Here is a 20,264-nt window from a genome sequence, read left to right as displayed (position 1 = left end):
TCGCAAACCCTAACCTTAATCCTAGCCCTAAATCCTGTCCCTAACCCAAACCATGGCACTAACCTACCCTAACCCCAACCGCAACAATAATACTAACCCTGAACCCTACACCGTAACGCTGAACCCTAAACCCCAAATCCTAATCCAAATCTTAACTGTAACCATGAACTTAAACCCTAGACCTGAACACTAAACTCTAACCCTAATCCCTAAACCATAAATCCTAAACACTAACCCTAAACCAAACACTGACCCTGACCATAACCCTAAAACCTAACTACTAACACGTAACCACGAAAACCTAACCACTACCCCAAAACCTAAAACCTAAACTCCAAACAATAAAACCTAAATCCTAACCCCTATCCCCTGACCCTGGCACTACCCTGACTGTGACCCTAACCCTGAAGCTAATGCTGATACTAACACCTAAGCCCCACCCTAACCATCACCCCAACCCTAGCCCCTAAACCCTAAACCTAACCTTCACCCTAATCCTAACCCTTTAAATCTAACCATCTAATCCTAACCCTAACCCTAACCCCGAACCGCTAACCCTAACCCCTAACCCTAACCCCATGGACAGTCCTTCATCACCAGTCATGGGCTATGAACCACCCCCCATCCTCCACCTCCTCTATTTGGGTAGATAAACTGAAGTGGTTAGGGATTTCTAAAGCATATTCATCTACTTCGTGAAACACTTTGTGGGAAAAATGTAGAGATGGTTGTTAGGGCTTGGCAATTCAACTGCAAAACTGCCTGAGGACTTTGTAACATATCTCAAGTTTCTCAGGACATATGTTCAATGGACTGTATCACTTCCCTGTAATGAGGTCAGCTTTAGGTTTCTCCTGTCAAAAAAAAAGAGGATTTTTACACAAAGACAGATGTATCGGGCGTACTGGTGCATATTTTACAGACACAATGTTTTGAGTTCTGTGAAGGATGAGATGCACCCCTAAGTGTAGGTGCCTTAAGTGTCCTGTGTGAAATGGGGCACATGCATTATATGACACAGACCTTGTGGTGACCATAATGGAAGCACCAGTGAAGGAGTGGGGGAAAGTTGAATCACACAGGAATAGAAATTTGAGAAACTGGAGGACAGTAAGCAGAGTTTGAGGAGGTGCAGAGGGGAGGGTCCTGGATTCAGTGAGATGCAGTTGCAGGCCATTCCTGACCACAGCCTGAGCAGGGAGCATGAGTTCCACACAGAGCTGCTATGTGGGATCACTCTCAGTGCACAATGCAGGGTTCATCTCCAAAATGTCATATTTGTCAAAGTGCACCTAGGTGATCATCTAAAAAGTTTGTTGTCTCCCTGCGTTGTCTGAAGGTTCTGGATATTTATGGGTGAAAAAATGCCCTGGATATATAGGAAATTTAACTTGGTCTTAAGGAAATGCTTGTCTGCCTAAGTTCATATCCTTCAGTGAGACTGAAAGTGAAGACAGGATCTAGATCAGCTGAGTGCCTGCATTGGCCTTCAGCCTCGGTCAACCTACAATTCAGGGATGCCCAGATGCCACCCCTGCTGGACCCCTGACATAACCTGACTATGGCTTTGCATCTATCTCCTTAAACTTCTCTCACAATATCCCGAGGGTTTCCCTGTGTTCCTGCTATCTTGGCCAGAATACCAATTCTCAGTGGGACATACACAGAGCCTGAGATGGGTTATCTGTGAAAGAGGGCTAATATTTGTTTCTAAGGACATAATGAAAAGAAGACATTGAATACAGAATGCATCTGCAAAATGTCTGGGAAATGTCCACTCACACTTCTCACAGTTTCAATTAAGATATCTCCACACAAATGATCATCAAAAAAAGATGGTCACAGAAGTTCATTAAACTAAGACGGTTAACGCCTCAGCCCAGGGATTGGGGATCGCCACTTTAAAGAAGACAACGGCACACTTATTCTATTAAGATTCAGGCACTACCAGAAAAAGAAAGAAAAAGATAATTACGAGAATGTGTATATCAGAGTTCTACATCTGAGATCTGAAGACAATCATATTCCATTACATATAGACTCGCAGATGCGTCCACACACTAAAGTGTTCATCTGAGGCCACAGATTAAGTACCGAAGAGGGAATGCATGTAGGAAAACATAAGACCATAGGGAAATAACCCCAAATCTCATAAATCTCACTGCCTTATACGACAACTATTTTGAAATTTGAAGAGGACTGTGTGAGGTGACAGAGTATGGTGATTATGTATCTTAAAAATGTGTCAGATCTGCCTGCATGCTTTCTCTGCTCACCCTGCGCTCTCCACTTTGTTTTTCTTAGTATCCCTTAATAGTACTTTCACTGTTCTCTGTTTCAGTGTTTGCTTCTAGGAGGACCTACTCTCACCCCCCATCGAATGCACACAGTACGGTTCCTATACACACAGGTAACAAACTAGCAGAAATTGCAGTGATGGAGGATAGTAGCAAGATCACCCTTTTTGCAGAGGAGCCCGAGAGAGTTTTCTGGGGTGATGGTAACTTCCTATATCTAGATGCATGGGGTGATTGTGCTCATTTATTTTAGAAATATTCACTGACTCCTGGTGCTTGGGGTCAGATAGACAGGTACCTGACCCTAGCATATGGCTGATTTCAAATGGTGGGTAAGGATCAGGGACCAGCAGTGTCTGTGGGAGATGGGTGGGGAGGCCACACATGGAGTCAGATCCTCCCCCAGAATGCCATGGCTCCACGGACAGCAACCTTGTGCAGGAGGGCTCTGAGGATCACATATTTCTTGATCAGTCCTGTGAACTGCATAATCCTACTCCAGATTTCTCACTGAGGGATGGACAGGGCAGAGGCCAGCAGCTGGAGGACACCCTGATCATGGCTGGAGTGGAACAGTGGGCCTGGGAGATTGAGTCAGAGAAAGGGAAAGGCAGAAGATAGTGGCAAGGATTTTGAGATATAAAGGGAAGAGGAGAGAAGGCAATGTTTTCTACTGACTTCACCCACATTTCTGTGTGAACAAAAGGAGATTCTTGTCTCGCAGGAAAGGGAAGAGGGCTGGCAAAAAGACAGGGTGACATTCTCAGCTCAAGTGCTCAGGATATCTGCCTTGCTCTTGAATACATATCACAGGAAGCCTGTGCCTTCTGTCACAAGTGGAACTGCAGCTCATACCATTTAGTGAAAATTAAAGCGATGATGAAGACCTCATCATTAAAGTATTGCAACGAGAGTATGTGAACATACAGAGAGATACAATAGAAGCAAAAGTCCAAAGGTAAACCGACTGCAAAACTTATGGGAATATAGACTATCAGAAAAGGAGATACCCCAAAGCCAGCTTTCAGACACCTGGGCAATATGTGAAAACGTGGAAAAAAAAAGTAATCCTTACTTCAAAAGCAACATTAGCATTACACACAAAGGGATCATGATGGAAGGTTTAAGGAGAAACCATATGATTTCATGGTGCTCTACCCATGGTCCTGTACCCTCAATCTCATCAAAGTATACCCTTTAACTTGAGGTTTGTTATATGTAATCATACCTCATTAAAGAGAGTTTCAAAACATAAAATAATAGAAGCAAATGTGGGAAAGTTCCTTTCCAATCCTGAAGTGCATGTGTGATATGAGTCTGTCTTCCCATGTCTCAAAAATCCAAAATAATAAGACATTTAAAAAATTAATAATAGCAAAGTAAGAGGACCCTGAGCTCACCCTGTCCCATATTTTCAACTGCATAACATCCACATCCAAGTCCATGAACCAAAGAGCGATCCAAAGACTGGCAGAACAAACTCCACATGGAAGTAGAGAGAAGCTGCATCAGAAAGGTTAGGAATGTCAGAAAGGTGGAGGCTGTCTGCCTGCAGAAGGGGCAGAAAAAGTGAGCCCTCACACAAGGGAGGTCATACAGGGAAGACTAATCTCCATAACATTGGGTTTTAAAACTTAGAGGGGCTGAATGCCTTTGTGTTCAGATAAGGGAGCTTTGGAGGTCAGCTGACCCAGCACTGGGAGATCCAGGAGGATGACTGATAGCCAGATCCCTGCGTGTGTAGAGAGGCAATGTAAACATGCCATTTTACACAATGCGGAGGGAACAGGAGACAGATGTATTCATGCTGATTCCTGAGTGTGTTGGAGGACTTCTTCAACAATGAGGGAGCTCACAGGCACCATTCTTCTCCCCCAGCCTCCCAGAATAAGCGTAGAAGCACCCACAAGAGGGTGAGGCTGCACAGACACTTGCTAATTAACCCATTAGCAGTGCGCCAGTCCCAAGGGTTCACTAGGGGACTCACCACACCAAGCCTGCTTGTCTCAGGGCAAACATTTTTCAAACCACAAGGGCACCCTGTCTGACAAGCTGCATGCATAGCTGCCACAACATGCTGTGCAGATCTGCACCTCACCCAGCTGTACATATCCAGGCACCCTCATCTGTCTCACTAAGCCACATGTCCCCAGGCACAGACATGCTCTGTGCATATCCTCAAGCCCCTAGCTTCCACAGCTGGTCCACAGCCCCCAGCCACCAAAGGACATCGGGAAATCTGGCATAGGACTTGTAGCCCTGTGAAATTTTGCTAACACTCCTGCCCTGTGCCCAAGTTATCCAGTGGGCATACCACCCCACAGCTGGCCTGCCTGGGTCCCACTAACACCACTGAGACAAAGCACAGCCCACAACAGCACGCAATCAGTGCAGACACCTGCACTAAAAGGAAAAGTAACCCAGACACAGCAGCAGGCTGTGAACAGTACCCATACAATAGACTCCTGAAGGTCCAGGTCCTATAAATGGACACGTGCACTGCTGAGTTCTCCAGGACCTCTTCTTCATAACGTTATTAGGTTCAAGAGCAGAAGGTACAGCTGACTTTCTTAACACAGAGAAATAGAGACAGAGAGACAGACAAAATGGACACACAGAGATGTTTATCCACAATGAAAGACCTAGTCAAAGTCACAGCCAGAGATCTAAGACAAAGAGATGTAGGTAACATACCTGATACAGATTTGAAAACAATGATCATAAGGATACTCATTAGAGTTGTGAAATGAGTAGAAGAGTGAGACCCCTGACTAGAGATAAGAAATAGTACAGTAGACATTGAGGGCACAATAAAGGAGAGACATGCTTGCTGGAACTAACAAAGGGATGGAAGAAGCAGAGGAGCAAACCAGTGACCTCGAAGACTGAGTAATGGAAATCAATCACATTGAACCAAAGAGAGAGAACAGAATTCTGCAACGTGAGATGAGACTAAGGGAACTCAGTGACTACAGCAAAGATAACAATATTGATATTGTAGGAGTCTCAGAAGAAAGAGAAAAGGGGGCAGAGAATTTATTTGTGGAAACAATAGCTGAAAAATGCCCTAATTGGGGGAGGAAACAAACATCCACATCCGGGAGGCTAGAGAATTCACATCGAAATGAACAAAATCAGGCCAACATCCAGACATATTGTAAGCAAACTTGCAAATTACAGTGACAATAAAGAAAAACTCTTAAATGCAGCACACAAAGAGACCTTCACTTAGAAGGGAAGACCCATAAGGCTAGCTACCAGATTTCTGAGCAGATACTTGGCAAGCAAGAAGCAAGTGACATCACATATTCAAAGTGCTGAATGGAAAAATCAGCAGCCAAGAATACTCTATCCAGCAAGTCTATCATTCAGAATGGAAGGAGACACAGACTTTCCCAAACAAAAACTAAAGGTGTTTGTATCACTAAACCAGTCCTGCAAGAAATATGAAGAGGGACTCTTTGAGTGGAAAGGAAAGACCAAAAGTGACACTATAGAGGTAAAAGACACAAATCAAGTAAAACATGAATATTTTTGTAAAAAATAGTTAAGGAACTCAGAGATATGGATTTGAAATATAATAACATCTACCAAAAACCTAGGGAGGAGAAAATAATGGGTTCCAAGGTAAATGACCATCAGCTTAATACAAACTGCTAAACGCAGAAGAGGTTATATAAATAACCCGGCAGTAACCATATATCAGAAACCAGTCACAAATATGCTAAGAATAAAGATAAATAAATTAAAATACTTCACTAAAGAAAATAAGCAAAACATGAAAGACAGACAAGAAAGGATGGGAGAAAATCATTAGAAACCACAAGAAAACAGGTAATATAATGGCAATACATACATACATAGCGATCATTTCTTTGAAGGTAAATGGAGTGAATGCTCCAATCTAGAGACATAGGGTGTAAGAACGGATGAAAAAAAAAAACAAAAAAAAAAACAACTAGAGTAGCAACACTTGTATCAGAAAAAATACACTTAAAACAAAGTACATAACAAGAGACAGAGGAGAACGTTATATAACAGTAAAGGGTACAGTCCAAAAGGAGATATAACAACTGTAAATATATCCCACAAGTAAGTGGGATTTATTCCCAAGCTGCAAGGGTGGTTCAGTATATGCAAATCAATCAATGTGATACAATATACCAACAGGAGAAAGGATAAGAACCATATGATCGGGGCACCTGGGTGGCTCAATCCTTTAGCAGTCTGACGTCAGCTCAGGTCATGACCCCATGATTCGTGAGTTCAAGTCCCACATTGGACTCTGTGCTGAAAGCTCAGAGCCAAGAGCCTCCATCGAACTCTGTCTCCCACTCTCTTTCTGCCCCTTCCCTGTTCACACTCTGTCTCTCTCAAAATTAATAAACATTAAAAGAAAAGAACCATACAGTCATTTCAATACATGAAGAAAAAGCATTTGACATACTACAACATCCTTTCATGATTATAACCCCCTAAAGTAGGTTTACAGGGAACATACATCAATGCAATAAATGTTTTCTATGAAAACCCTGCAGCTATAATCAACCTGAATGGAGAAAATCTGAGAGCTTTTCCTATAAGGTCAGGGAAAACACAAGGATGTTTACTCTTACCACTTTTTTTTTTAAATTTTTTTTAACGTTTATTTATTTTTGAGACAGAGAGAGACAGAGCATGAATGGGGGAGGGTCAGAGAGAGGGAGACACAGAATCTGAAACAGGCTCCAGGCTCTGAGCTGTCAGCACAGAGCCCGACGCGGGGCTTGAACTCACGGACCACGAGATCATGACCTGAGCCGAAGTCGGCCGCTTAACCGACTGAGCCACCCAGGCGCCCCTACTCTTACCACTTTTAATAAACATAGCACTGGAAGTCCAAGCTACAGCCAGCAGATAAATCAAACAAAATGAAACAAAACAAAACAAAACAATGTAAAGTAAATTAAAGTAAAAGAAAAGAAAAGAAAAAACTAACCCAAATCTGGAAGAAGTGAATCTTTCACACTTTGCAGATTACATGACACTATATATAGAAAACCCTAAAGAGTCCACCCAATAACTGCTAGAAGTGATAAATGAATACAGCAATGTCACCGGATACAAAATCATTGTACAGAAATCTGTTGCATTTCTAGACAATAACAAAGCAGTAGAGAGAGAAATTAAGAAAACAGTCCCATTTACAGTTGTACATCAAATAATAAGGTATCTATGAATAAATCTATCCAAGGTGGTGAGCGACCTATACTCTGAAAAGTATAAAACAGTGATGAAAGAAATACAAGATGACACCAAAAAATGGAAGGATATTCCATACTCATGGATCGGAAGTACAAATTTCATGGAAATGTCTATACTTCCCAAAGCAACTGACACAATTAATGCAATCGCCATCAAAATAGCAACAACATTTTTCATAGAGGTAGAACAGTCCTAAAATTTGTACAGAACCACAAAAGACCCAAATCTTCAGAGTAAACAACCTTTATGTGAAGTGATAATTATGGATGGAACTATGCCTCTGGATCTTCTGCTCCAAAACACAGTAGTCAGCCTAAGCATTTGAACAAACGTTAGACATATCCCAACCAAGGATCATTCTACAAAATACATTCTACAAACGTACCCTCAAAACTTTGCAGATTATGAAAAATATGGAAAAATCTAAAAATCACCATGGCCAAGTGGAGCCGAAGGAGACAGGATGACTGTAATGTGCCAGCTGGGATGAGTCTGGGACAGAAGAGGTTAAAACTGAAGCAATCTGAATACAAATATAAAGTTAGTTAATACTACCATATCTCTTTGGGATATTGATTGTGATCATGTATCAACTTAGAGGACATCAATAGTCAGAAAACACTCTGATGTATGTGGAGATTCAATAATATCTTCCCAATTTTTCTGGTAACTAGAAACCCACCACGATTGAAAAGATTATTAGTAATTATGGTTTTATGTTTTCAACACCTAATATTATATGACTAGTTCTAGTATTAGTTACTAGGGATGGCCACATACCTATTCTTGTTGTTCTTACTATTGTGTAATTTAAATAATAGCATTCATTCATGGTACAGAAAACTGAATGCATGATATACACTTCATAGAAACATCCACTTTACATATTTTAAGATAACGTATGTATACACCACTGTATTATGTGGTATGTAAATTAAGTGTTTTTTGGATCTTGTTTCTTTTTTTTTTTTTTTTTTTTTCAACGTTTTTTATTTATTTTTGGGACAGAGAGAGACAGAGCATGAACGGGGGAGGGGCAGAGAGAGAGGGAGACACAGAATCGGAAACAGGCTCCAGGCTCCGAGCCATCAGCCCAGAGCCTGACGCGGGGCTCGAACTCACGGACCGCGAGATCGTGACCTGGCTGAAGCCGGACGCTTAACCGACTGCGCCACCCAGGCGCCCCGGATCTTGAATGAACATGTCATTAAATGGCTTTCCATAAAGGCGGTTATCCTAGATAATGAATGATACTCAGATTTTACAGGATGTACTTCACATCATGCCTAAACAGTGTCCAAAAAAGAAAACATACGTACACACAGCCAGATGGATCATTGTGACTGGCTCACTTATTGTAAAGAATCCTTGCTTTAATATTTTAATGCATATTTTTAGCAGGAATACAAGAGAATGAAATATTTCCAAATCAAAGAGATGTTCAAAGGCTGGAAGAATGATAGGGTGTTCAAGGGGTTTCAGAAGGAAAAGATGTGACCATGAAGTGGCAGTCACAGGCAAGCAGGTTTCTCTCGTCCACTTTGACAGGTTTTCATGAGGGGATGTCCATCACAGCATGTGATCTGCAAAAGGGTAAGACCCAGAAGTACCAGAGGGAAAGACACGCTTTAGGAAGAGGTGACTTGGAAAGGGTGCTTCTGTGCCTAAGTGATGGCTCAGAAACCTGGCTGGGTGTCCCTGGGTCAAAGATTTCAGGAGGCCAGCAGTAACCTAGACTCACAAAGATCTTAGTAACATACATCAATGTAATTTAGAGTCACAAAAATCTTAGAGCCACAGAGTTAATCTTCATCTATGATTAGGAGATGGTCACAGTTTTACAGGATATGATCATCGGGCCAGCAGTAGATGGCTAAAATATTATTTAGGGTTATGTTTTTAATAAAAAAAATTGATGTGCAAAAATATGGGTTTGGAATGTAAAGAAAACTCACAGGACCATCATAGAGTTACTTACATTAAGGCCTCATGTCACTAACCCTAAATTCATTCCTGTAGGAATGTAACCTTTAACCAGTCAGCAATGAAATTCCTAGTCATTGCTGGAAATTTAACTGACAGTCCCCTGCCATTGCCTCAGGGAGGAAATCTCGCCTAAATAAGGTATTCCATGCCACTAAATTTGTTTTAAGTTTATTTATTTTGAGAGAGAGAGAAAGAAAGAGAGCACATGCAAGGGAGGGGCAGGAATAGAGGGAGAGAGAGAAGCCCATGACCACGAGGTCATGATCTGAGCCAGGATCAAGACTCGGACACTTAACCAAGCGATCCAGACCCCAAGAATGTGGAGTTTCAAAGGTTAGCAGGCTTGGCTGGGATACAGCCCTGAGGGCACTGGCCTAATCCTTGAGAGAAGGCAGCAAACTACTTACAGGCAGATGGTATGGAAACAGTGACCTGTACACTGCCTGGTGCACACAGTGGGGCGATTATACACTCATCATGGAGAGCATCCCTGAGAGGCAGTGTTCACAACAAGGGGACAAAGGAGCTAGGACAGAGGAGGTGTGTGGGACCATTTTCCTCCTCTTCCCCACAGCATAAACACAGAGCCATCTGCTGGAAATAATGTCATCCCCACACTGGCTGCCTAAGATGCTTACACCAACCCCACATTCCTGTGCTCTGGTGAGACTGGCCTTCTAGGTCAATCAGGCTTGCCTCAGTCCCATTGGAGGTGCCCCTTCCCCAGGAGACCAGCGGAAGCCCATGACCACACCACCTCTCTTGACCAGACAGTTCTGAAGAGCTTCACTTCGAGTGGCAGTCATTTCAAGTCTCATTTAAGAAGCAGATCAGAGCTGACCTAGATAAAACTCAGCACATTCTGGCCAAGGACCATACATTGTCCATACAACTGGCCTGAAGGACAGTGCAGCCAGAACACAAAACAGTGTATGCAACACACACCACAGACACTCCCTGATGTGTCAGGCCCTGGACACCAGATGACCTCCTTTTCATAAAGCCATTCATCCACAGGCAGCTAACATAATGAGTTTTGTAACACAGAGAAGGCAAATACTCAGCCAAAATGCCAAGACAAGAGGAATGCATCCTAAATGAAAGAAAGAGATAAGGTCATGGCCAGAGAAATGGAAGGAACACTTCCAAACTCATTCTATGAGGCCAGCTTGGCCTTGAGTCCAAACTGGACAAAGACCCCAACAGAAAGGAAAACTACAGACCAATTTCCCTGATGAACCTGGATGCAAAAATTCTCAACAAAAAGTAGCAAACCGGATCCAACAATACATACAAATAATTATTCACCACAATGAATTGGATTTATTCCTGGAATGCACCACCAATTCAATATCTGCAAATCAACTGATGTGATACATCACATTGATAAAAGAAAGGATAACAACCATATGATCCTCTCAATAGATGCAGAAAGAGCATTTGACACAATGCAGCATCCTCTCTTGATGAAAAAAAAGCACTCATGAAAGGAAGGATAGAAAGATCTTGTCTGAATATCAGTATGTCCAGATACGAAAGTCCCACAGCTAATATCATCTTCAATGAAGAAAAACTGAGAGCTTTCCCCCTAAGGTCAGGAACACGACTGGGATGTCCACTCTCACCACTGTTATTCCACAAACTGTTGGAAGTCCTAACCTCAGCAAGCAGACAACAAAAAGAAATATAAGGCGTCCAAATTGGCAAGGAAGGTCAAACTTTCCCTCTTTGCAGACATGATACTTTCCAAGGAAATCCAAAAGACTCCATGGAAAAACTGTTAGGACTGATACTGGAGTTCAGGAAAGTCTCAGGATATAAAATCAATATACAGAAGTTGACTGCATTTCTATACACCAATAATGAGTCAGCAGAGAGAAATCAAGGATTGATGTACTTTACAACTTCACTGAAAACCATCAAATACCCAAGGGTAAACATAACCAAAGAGGTAAAAGATCAGTACACTTAAAACAATAGAGGGGCACCTGGGTGGCTCAGTCGGTTAAGTGCCGACTTCGGTTCAGGACATGATCCCGCATTTGTGGGTCTGAGTCCCGTAATGGGCACTGTGCTGACACCTCGGAGCCTGGAGCCTGCTTCAGAGTCTGTGTCTCCCTCTCTCTCTCTTTCTGCCCCTCCCCTGCTCATGTGCTCTCTCTTTCTCTCTCTCTCTCAAAAATAAACAAAGATTAAAAAAATAAAGGAACAAACCATACAACATCTATGAAAGAAATGGAAGAAACACAAAGAAACGGAAAAACATTCCATGCTCATGGATGAGAAGAACAATTATTATTAAAATGTCAATACTCCCCAAAGCAATCGACACATTCAATGCAATCCCTATCAAAATAACACCAGCATTCCTCACAGAACTAGAACAAACAACCCTAAAATTTGTAGGGAGCCAGAAAAGACCCCAAATCGCCAAAGTCATGTTGAAAAGGAAAACACAGCTGGAGACATTAAAATCTGGACTTTATGGTGTATTAGAAAACCGCAATCATCAAGACAGTATGGTACAGGCACAAAAACGGACACAGACATCAATGGAACAGAATAGGGAACCCATAAATGGACCCTCAAACATATGGCAGAGTAATCTTTGATAACAGTGGAAAGAATATCCAATGGAAAAACAAAAGTCTCTTCAGCAAATGGTACTGGGAAAACTGGACAGTGAGAAGATTGGACCTGGACTACGTTCTTAAACCACACACACACACACACACACACACACACACACACACACACACACACCTCAAAATGGATGAAAGATATTAATGTAAGAAAGGGACCATCAAAATCCTAGAGGAGAAAACAGGCAATCTGCCTCCTTGATCCTGGCCACAGCAACTTCTTGCTTGTCATGTCTCCAAAGCAAGGGCAATAAAAACCAAAATGAACTATTGGGACCTCAAGATAAAAATCTTCTGCACAGCAGAGGACACAATCAGCAAAACTAAAAGGCAACTGAATGAAATGGGAGAAATTATTTGCAGGTGACATATCAGATAAAGGGTTAGTATCCAAAATCTATAAAAAATTATCACACTCAACACCCAAAAACCAAATAACCCAGTGAAGAAATGGGCAAAAGACATGAAGAGACACTTGACAAAGATGACATCCAGATTGGTCACACATGAAAAGATGTTCAATCTCACTCGTCATCACTGAAATACAAATCAAAACCACAATGAGATATCCCCTCACACCTATCAGAATGGCTAAAATTAACATCTCTGGAAACGACAGATGTTGGCAAGGATGCAGGGAAAGGGAACGTTTTTGCAATGCTGGTGGGAATGCAAAGTGGTGTAGCCACTCTGGGAAACAGTATGGAGATTCGTCACAAAAACTAAAAACAGAACTACACTAGGACCCAGCAATTGCACTACTAGGTATTTATCCAAAGGATACACTAACTCTGACTCGAAGTGGCACATGCACTCCAATGTTTATAGAGGCATTATCAATAGCTAAATTATGCAAAGAGCCCAAATGACCATTGACAGATGAATGGATAAAGAAGATGTGGTATATTCATACAATGGAATATTACTCAGCGATCAAAAAGAATGAAATCTTGCTATTTGCAACAACGTAGATGGAACCGCATTTTATTATCATAAGCAAAATATGTCAGAGAAAGGCACACATCATATGATTTCTCTCATCTGTGGAGTTTAATACAACTGATGAACGTAGTGAAAGGAAAGCAATAATAAGATACAAACAGAGAGGGAGTCAAACTATAAGAGACTGTTAAATAGAAGGAAGAAGCTCTGGGTTCCTGGAGGGTTACTGAATAGGGGTATGGGCTAAATGGGTGGTGGGCATTACGGGCAGCACTTGGATGAGTATTGGGTATATTTTGTACTTGACGGATCACTAAATTCTACTGTTGAAACTGTATTCCACTATAAGGTAACTAACTTGGGCTTAAATTTAAAAAAGAAGAAATATAAAAAAGAAGTAAAGAAATGTACTACCAGTCAAAAGAAAAGAATATTTAAATTGGGCTCTTTGAGTGGAAATGAAAGACTAAAAGGGTTACAGACAAGAAAGGATCAGAGAAAACATCAAGAAACAATGGCAAAACAACTAGTAGAATGGCACTAAGTATATACCTATCAGTAATCACTCTGAATGTACATGGACTAAATGCTCCAATCAAAAGACCTTGGATAGGGTGTCAGAATGGACAAAACAAACAAACAAAGAAACAAACAAAAACAACACCTAGCTAGATGCTGCCTACAATGCCTTATTTGGACTTAAGTCACCTGCAGATTTAAAGTGAGGGAATGAAGAAACATTTATCATGCCAATAATGTCAAAAGAAAGCCAGTAGCAATACTTATATCAGGCAAAATAAACTTTAAAACCGAGACTCTATTTTGGTACCCTTTGGGTAAATACCTAATAGTGACATTGCATGCAACCAGTATTTATAGCAGCATTATCAACAGTAGCCAAACTATGGAGAAAGCCCAAGTATCCATCAACTGATGAAGGTATAAAGAAGTTGTGGTGTGTGTGTGTGTGTGTACATATGTATACGCATATGTATGTTCATATATACCTACATACATACATACAGTGAAATATAACTCAGCTTCAAGAAGAATGAAATCTTGCCATTTGCAACGATGTGGATGGAGCTCGAATGTATTATGCTAAGTGAAATATGTCAATCAGAGAAAGACAAATATACGATTTCACTCAGGTGGAAAAGAAGAAACAAAACAGATGAAAACATCGGAAGGGGCCAGGAAAAGAGAAGAGTGGTAACAAACCACATGAGTCTCTTAATGTTAGAGAAAAAAACTGAAGGTTGATGGAGGGAGATGGGTCAGCGCTGAGCTAGATGTGGGAAGAATATTAAGGAGAGCACTTGTGATGAGCACTGGGTGTTGTATGTAACTGATGAATCACCGAATTCTACTCCAAAATCCGAGAATACACTGTATGTCAACTAAGACTTAAATTAAAAAAATAAACAAATAAAGCTATAACAAGAGATGAAGACAGACACTATCTCATACTAAAAGGGACAGTCAAACAAGAATATCCAATAATTGTAAATTGTGATGCACCAACATGCGATCACCAAGTATATAATACATTTAACAACAACCATTAAGGAACTCATTTATAATAATATAACGATAGTAGAGGACTTTAACACATCACTCACATCAATGGACAGAACCTGTAAAAAGAAAATCAACAAAGAAAAAATGGCTTTGAATGACACAATGGACCAGATGGGTTTAACAGATATGTTAGAACACTCCATACTAAAATGGCAGAGTACACATTCTTTTCAAGTGCACATGGGACATTCTCCAGAATTGATCACATTCTAGGTCACAAATCAGGCCTCAAGAGGTGCCCAAAGACACCCAAAGAGACCAAGCATCTTTTCTGACCACAAAGCTAGGAAACTTGAAGTCAACCACAAAAAAGCAGGGGGGCGGGGTATAAGGCCACAAATAAAGGGAGGTTAAATAACATGCTACTAAATGAATGGGTCAAACAAGAAATCAATGAGAAAATACACTGAAACAAATGAAAATGAAAATATACTAGTAAAAACCTTTGGAATGCGGCAAAAGCATTCTATGATGAAAGTACATAGCAATACAAGCCTACCTTAAAGAGCAGAAAAAAACCCAAACAATCCTAACTTACAACCAAAGGAATGAGAAAAATAAGAGCAGAAGGGAAGATATAATACGTATTAGCGAAGAAATAAGGAATAGAGAAACCAAAAAGACACTAGACCAAATCAATGAAACCACGGGCTGGTTCTTTGAAAGCAGTAATCACCTTGAAAACCTCCCAGACAGACTTTTCACAAAGAAGAGAGTAAGGACTCAAATAAATAAAATCACAAATAAGAAAGGAGAAATAACAGTCAACACCACAAAAATACAGTTAGAAGAAAATATTATGAACAAATATATGCAACAAATTGGACACTCTGAGAAAAATGGACAAATTCCTAGAAACACACAAACTACCAAAACTGAAACAGGAAGATACATAAAATCTGAAAACAGAAAGAAATCAAATCAGTAATTTAAAAAATCTCCCCCAACACAAGAGTTCAGGGCCAGATGGCTTCACTGATGTATTCTACCATCCATTTAAGGAAGAGGTAATATGTATTCTCCTTGAATTATTACAAAAAATAAAAAAGAAGGAAAACTTACAAATTCATCTTATGAGGCCATCATTACCCTGATACCAAAACCAGATAAAGCCTCCACTAAAACCGAAAACTGCCGGGGGGCCTGTGTAGCTCGGTCGGTTTACTGTCCAACTCTTAATTTCAGATTAGGACATTATCTTGTGGTGCATGGGTTCGAGTCCCACGTTGGACCCTGCCATGACAGTGTGGGGCATGGCCAGGATTCTCTCTCTCCCTGTCTCTCTGCCCCTCCCTCACTTTTATGTACTCTAAGGAAAGAAATAAACATTTAAAAAAATGCTAAAAATTTTTGAATAAAACTGTGCACCAATAGCCCGATGAGTATGTATGCAGATATTCTCATCAAAATACCTTCAAATTAAAGTCAACAATACATTCATAGAATCATTTACCATAATCAAGTGGGATATATTCCTGGGCTGCAAGGGTGGTTCCACATTCACAGATCAATCAACATGATGCACCACAGTAATAGAAGAAAGGATAAGAACAATATGATGCTTTCAACAGATGCAGGAAAACTATTTGACAAAATGTCACATCCATTCATGATAAAACCCCTCAGCAAAGTACATTGAGAACCAACCTACAAGCACATAATAAAGATCATCTGGGAAAAACCCACAACTCATCTCATCCTCAACGGGGAAAAATTGAAACTTTTTCCTCCAAGGTCAGGGACAAGGCAGGGATGACCCCTCTCACCACTGTTATTCCACATAGTACGGGAAACCCTAGCCACAGCAATCAGACAACAAAAAGAAATCAGAGGCATCCAAATCGGCAAGGAAGAAGTAGCACTTTCGCTATTTGGAGCTGACATGATGTGCTCTATAAAAAACATGAAAGATTCCCTTAAAAATTGCTAGAATTGATATATGAATTCCACAAGTCACAATATACAGAAATCAAGCTACATAGATGTATTGCATTTCTAACACAAATCATGAAATAACACAGAGAGAAAGTAAGGGATCAATCCCATTGACAGGCTCACAAATACCACAAGAAACCAGGAATAAACCTAACCAAAGAGGTGAAAGACCTGTACTCTAAAGGCTATGAAACACTGATGAAATAAATGGAAAAGGACACAAAGAAATGGAATACATTTCATGTTCATGGATGGGAAGCACAAAATACTGTTAAAATGTCTACACCCCTCAAAACAATCTACACATGTAATGAAATCCCTATCACACTAACAAAAACATTTGTCAGAGAACTAGAACAAATAATCTCAAAATTTGTATGGAATGACAAAAGTCCCCAAACAGCCAAAACAAACTTGAAGAAGAAAAGCAAAGCTGGAGACATCACAATTCCAGACTTTAGGTTATATTACAAAGCTGTACTGATCAGAACAGTATTGTACTGGCAAAACAACAACAACAACAACAACAACAACAACAACAAAACACAGAGGCATAGATAAATAGAATGGAAACCCAGAAATGAACTCACACCTATATGGTCAATTAATTCTCAACAAAGCAGGAAAGAATATCCAATGGAATAAAAGATAGTCTTGGGACACATGGGTGCTCAGTCAACAAAGCGTGTGATTGTGGATTCAGCTCAGGTCATGATCTCAGGGCAGTGCAGAGCATGCGTGGGATTCTCTCTATTTCTCTCTGCCCCTCTTTTGCATGCTCGCTCTCTCTCTCTCTCTCAAAAATAAATACATAAACTTAAAAAAAGTCTCCTCAACATATAGTTTTGGAAAAACTGGACAGCAACCTGCAAAACAAAACAAAAACAACAACGAACCACTTTCTTACAATATACACAAAAATAAATCCAACATGGATAAAGACCTCTGTGTGAAACCTGAAACCATAAAAATCCCAGAGGATAACACGGGTAGTATCTTATTTGACATTGCCTGTACAAACGTCTTTGTAGATACATCTCCTGAGGTAAGGGAAACACAAGCAAAAATAATGGGACTTCGTAAAAATTAAAACCTTCCATCACAAAGGAATCAACAAAACTAAAACGTCTACAGAATGATATTTGCAACGACATCTGATAAAGGGTTAGTGTCCAAAATGTATATAGTTATACAGCACCCAAAAAAGGAAAAATCCGATTAAAAATGGGCAGAAGACATGAATAGACATTTTCCCAAGGAAGACATACACATGGCCAAGAGACACATGAAAAGATGCTCAACAATACTGATCTTCAGGGAAATACAATTCAAAAGTACAATGCGATAACACATCACATCTGTCAGAATGACTAAAATCAATGAAGGATGAAACAGCAGGTGTTGCCAAGGATGTGGGGAAAGAAGAACCCTCTTGCACCGTTTGTAGGAATGCAAACTGGTGTAACCACTCTCGAAAACATCATGGAGATTCGTCAAAAAAAAAAAAAACAATTGGAAATAGAACTACCTTACCATCCAGCAATTTCACTACGAGGTATTTCCACAAAGAATACAAAAATAATTCTTCAAAGGGATACCTGCACCGTGATGTTTACAGGAGCATTTTCTACAAGAGCCAAATTACGGAAACTGCCCAAGCATCCATCAACGGATGAATAAACTGAGATGTAGTATATGGAATGTAATATTATTTAGCCGTAAAAACATGAAATCTTGTCATTTGCCACGAGCTGGATGGAGCGAGAGAATGTTATGCTGGGTGGAATAAGCCTGTCAGAGAAAGACAAACACCAGATGATTTCACTAACACATGGAAATAAAACAAAACAAAGGGGGCAGAGGGAGAAAGGAGACAGTGACAAACAGACTCTTAACTAGGAAACAAACTGAGGGCTTCCACAGCGAGGAGGGGAATGGGTGAAACAGCTGCTGGGGATTAAGAAGTGCACCTGGGATGAGCACCAGGTGACGTGTGGAAGTGCTGCTCTATATTCTACACCTGAAATGAATACTACACTGTATCTTCACTCACTGGAATTTAAATTAAAAGATAACATAGGTTAATAACAGCTACCTACCAGGTTTTCTGTAGTTTTCAATCACTTCACTAGGTTGGAAAAATAACTATTAAAGTTTTTTAAAAGCATATGTGATGTGCGGGACAGTTTGTGCCCTTACCTCGGTCTCTGGTTCCAGCAGGACTCAGAAAGTGGGTCCCAGCTCATTCTTGTAGGAGGTCCTGAGACAAGCATTTCATGTATTCACATCCTAACGGAATGCAGCTCCCGTTCTTCTGAATTTCTGTCAGGGTTTCTTCCCGGAAACAAGCCTGAATCTGGAACAAACCATTGACTGCATCTATGAGGTGATGTCATGGGACCCTGCAATCCACAAGACCTTTAGTAAAATACGTCTTGTTCAAATAATGTCCAGGAAGGGGAGGAATGAAACACGGGAACAGCCCAGAAAATGCAAAGGCCTGTGCAGCTCAGCAACCAGCTTGCCCAGGGAAGCCGCCCAGGGAAGCCACCCAGCGCCCCCTCCTCAGCACTTAGTACAACAAGGCAGCTTCTCTCTGGCGACTCAGGAGATGCCAGGTTGCTGCAAAGCTCCCAAGGTCTCCCCTGGGGTGGGCGGCAGAACGCGCTGGAAAGGCAGCTCTGCTCTCTGTACTGAGGCAGTGGCAGAGGCCCTGAGTCCTCTGGGAGCAATAGAAGCCCTTCCTGCTCTGAGGTGCCCTGGGTCAGAAAAGCCGATATTGCGCTCTCTGCTGGCCATCACTGCCTGGGCAAAGGAACCCGCCCCTCCGGGTCTGTGGTGCTCGAGCTCTCTCTGCTGGCCACCATTGGAATTCCTGCAATGTGGAAGGCCGTGGTCGCTCAGCTGAAGACTGAAGGTGCTCTGGGCAACTAAGCCTGTTCTCCACATTACAAAGGAGTTTAGTGACAGGCCCTGGGACACAAAGAAATCTTTTCCTTCTCCTTTCTTGTGAGTGAAGAATGAGACCGAATTTATTAACGGAATGACATCATTTGTAATGTTTTAAGCAATGTTCACAGAAAAATAGACCGTCAATTTACACATGCTGAACATGAGGTAATTATGTTTACCACCAAAATACTCAGGTTAGATAAAGAATGAACACCTTTGAGAGAGATGCCGGCGTCCAGCTATGGAATGAATGAGTCCTAGGGATACAAGGGAGAGCCAATGGAATGGAGTCAATCCTGTAGTAATACTGTTGCATGCTTTCACAGGATAGCCACACTTGTGCTTAAGTACAATATAATTTATAGACATATGGAATGACTACAATGTATGCCTAAAACCCATACAACAAATGTGTGAACAATATTTCAATTAAAAATGGGCATCTTTTACACTATCTTTAATTTCTCCTTCTTTGCCAATAAACTATCATTCCTGGGGCGCTTGGGTGGCTTAGTCGGTTAAGCGTCCGACTTTGACTCAAGTCATGATCTTGCAGTCCATGAGTTTGAGCCCTGCGTCAGGCTCTGTCCTGAGAGCTCAGAGTCTGGAGCCTGCCTCAGATTTGGTGTCTCCCACTCTCTCCCCCCTCCCCAGTTCAGGCTCTCTCAAAAAAAGAAAATAAATA

General features: G+C 41.1%; 1 protein-coding gene across 10 annotated transcripts in view; it reads right to left on the bottom strand.

Annotated features, from left to right (window-relative positions):
• The window catches only part of LOC132678955 (uncharacterized), a 36,379-nt gene extending 17,329 nt beyond the window's left edge, over positions 1–19,050 (bottom strand). For all 10 annotated transcript variants that reach the window (XR_014136152.1, XR_014136153.1, XR_014136160.1 and 7 more), the window contains exon 1: positions 18,827–19,050. The gene's annotated coding sequence lies outside the window, so the exon portion shown is untranslated. The remainder of the gene's footprint in view (positions 1–18,826) is intronic.
• Positions 19,051–20,264: the final 1,214 nt, after the last annotated feature.

Source organism: Panthera onca, chromosome E2 (assembly GCF_046562875.1).
Source record: "Panthera onca isolate mPanOnc1 chromosome E2, mPanOnc1 haplotype 2, whole genome shotgun sequence".
NCBI lineage: Eukaryota > Metazoa > Chordata > Mammalia > Carnivora > Felidae > Panthera > Panthera onca.
The sequence above is the reverse complement of the archived record's forward strand: the minus strand, read 5'-3'. Positions and strand labels throughout refer to the sequence as shown.